At 34.1% G+C, this 2869-nt stretch overlaps 1 pseudogene; it reads right to left on the bottom strand.

Annotated features, from left to right (window-relative positions):
* Nucleotides 1-275: 275 nt before the first annotated feature.
* LOC114699814 lies at nucleotides 276-403 on the bottom strand (annotated as a pseudogene).
* Between the last annotated feature and the right edge of the window lie 2466 nt (nucleotides 404-2869).

Here is a 2869-nt window from a genome sequence, read left to right as displayed (position 1 = left end):
TGTTTGATTTGTTGTTCTTTACAACTCAGGGCCACATGCCTGGGGTGGCATCACCACTCCACCCCAACATCGTCATCAATCAAGAAGATGCTCCAAGGACATTCACACAGGCCAGTTTGATGGAGGCCACTCCTCAGTTGAGGCTCCCTCTTCCCTGATGACTCTAGTTTGTGTCAAATTGACAAAAGGGGACCAGGTTGTATGTGTTCTATTCAACAAGAATGAATTGGATAACATAAAGTACTAGAATAGGTTTTTGCTAAATACTTTTGAACAAGGTTTTGTGGGGCATAGGAAAAAACAATTTAATTTTAAAAACTTAACGCACTGTGTTTGCCATAAGGGAATATTTGCTCATTTTAGATTATTACACTTGATCTTAGCCAAAAGGCTGAGAAGCGATTCATTTTAGATTATTGAAGTATGTTGACTATAAGAACCTAGATGTACCTTCTTCTATCAAACTATTATTCTAAAAAACATCCTTAACATCTTTTATTAATAATCTTCATCTTACATAAATATATTCACTTTAATGATATAAAACATGGCATCTCTTGGTGACAGAAAACTTTAATGTCATATTTACATAAAAAGTATTCTGTGTTTCTATAATAATAGCTATGTTAATGAATTAGAAAGCCAATGGGACTGATAGGAAAATATTTGAAAGATCAAAGCAACAACTTATTAGTATTAATCCTTATGTACCTTCCAGTTATTTTACCTTTAAAATTTTAAAACCTTTTTTTCCCAATATTACCATGTGTAATGGAAAATCCAAAGTCCTGTAATGATGTGTAGAAGAACAATGCTGTTAAGCAAGCTTTAAATGGTACATCTAGTTTAAAAGGAAAAGAAATGTTTTCCTCAGTTTCTGTTAGGGGAAAGAAAGAGGGTAACAAGTGCCAGAGACTGGGGGACAGTATGTGCCAAGCATGGGGTGGGGTTTACTGGGACAGGTCTGTCACCTGGTACTACCTACAGAAAAACCAGCGTTTACTTATTTAGTATTTAAAGATGTTCTTTAAGGGTATGTTGTAGTGTGCAGAAAACCAGGGGAAGAGGGAGAGAACACAGTCTATTAAAATTCTGTGTGTTTCTCAAAGTCCATTATTGTGTTACTTAAAAACTAGGCCACCTACAAACAAGCACAAAGAGGATGAATAACATCAAAGTGTTCTGGGGAAAGGAGTTTTCATGGCTCTGAGCACAGTCCAGCTGGTGTCACTTTACATTTTCCCAAGGCCTGTGCAGCTGAATAGACATAGGGAAATTCATGATTATATTAGATTGAGCATTCCATATTTTCACACATTTTTCTAAGTCATTTACTCAAGGCCAAATTTCAGTGAAAGCTATTATATCTCATTTAGAATGCCAAGATGATATGACATTTTTGCAACTGAGATAGTATTAGCAGAATAACACAATTCAGTGTTGATAAATACTATTTTCTCTACTAATTTAAAGTTTGGGTATCATAGGTTCCATTGCCAAAAAAAAAAAAAAAAAAAAAAAAAAAACCCACACTGAACCATGGGGATATATAAATAGTATTAAGCCCCAAGGACATATGTATATAATTACATATGTTTTTACTGTATTCAATCAAAAGCACAAGACTATCAAGTGGTAATATATTCATGCAGAACAAATAGTATTTTTGAGTCTAGTGTATAGACCCAAATTGTTGAATATCAGTGACTCTATAATAATGTTTTTGAGATAGTGTTTTTAAGGTGAATGGCCTTGCATATAAATTGGTTTTGAAAGTTAGATGTTATAGCTCACACACACAGGGGAAAACAAATTAAAACGATTTAAGAAAATCCTCCCCTGTATACTTAAGGAGACTCATAGTAGGTATAATCAGTAAGCTTTCATAAATTACTGCTTATTGCAGAATCTGAAAAAGCATCCTAGATAGCTGACCTTAACCACCCTGTTCTTAACATATGTTATGCTGCAACAGTTTCTGGATTTTTTTTTTTTTTGGTGAGAAAATAGAAAGTTTAGGTTGCAATTTATAAGTAGATGTAAACCTTATCATTGTGATAGATATAAACACAGTATAAGTACAGCTTTCCATGTGTTTAACATATACATAAAGTAGGAATGATTGTTATAATGAATATTTTAGCCTTTATTATAGAAGTTTGATAGTTTTAATATGTAACCAGAATGTTTGATGAAAATAACTGTGTGACACTACCCTATTTGTTTTCAAATTATCTATTATTATCCTTTTTATTGACATGTCAGGAAGATCGGATGGATTAGCAAGCAAGTATGCAATAACAGAGGAAATTGAAGGTCACAAAAGCCTCAGAGATACAAAGCAATAAAAATGTTTATCAACACGACCATTGAAACCCAAGACAATATTATATCATAAGATAGTATCCACAATTATCTCTCTGTTCAGCCAATAAATTTTTTCTAATTAAGTTTTTGGTGTGTATATGACTATGTGTGTGTTACCTATGCCCAAGTGTAGGTGTGTACACCTATGTGCATGTATAGAGAGGGCAGAGGAGGATATCTGATTTCCCCCTCCATTACTATCTGCTCTACCACTCTCTTCCTTATTAAGACACAATCTCTCACTGAACATGGAATTAGGCTGCTGGCTAGCAAGCCCCAGTGATCCTCTCGTCTCTCTTCTGAACAATGTGAGAGTGATAGGCTCCTGTCAGATGTCATCAGCTTTGTCATGGGTGCTGCAGATATTTTCAAATTATGATCCTCACGCTTAAGTAATAAGTGCTTTTACCCACTGGGATGTCACCCACAATTTTTAAAACTTTGGGAGACAAAATCTCTCAATCAAATTTTTAAAACTTTGTTTTAACGTTTTATATGTTTT

Source organism: Peromyscus leucopus, chromosome 13 (assembly GCF_004664715.2).
Source record: "Peromyscus leucopus breed LL Stock chromosome 13, UCI_PerLeu_2.1, whole genome shotgun sequence".
NCBI classification, from domain to species: domain Eukaryota; kingdom Metazoa; phylum Chordata; class Mammalia; order Rodentia; family Cricetidae; genus Peromyscus; species Peromyscus leucopus.
This window is presented reverse-complemented; position numbering and strand designations above follow the sequence as displayed.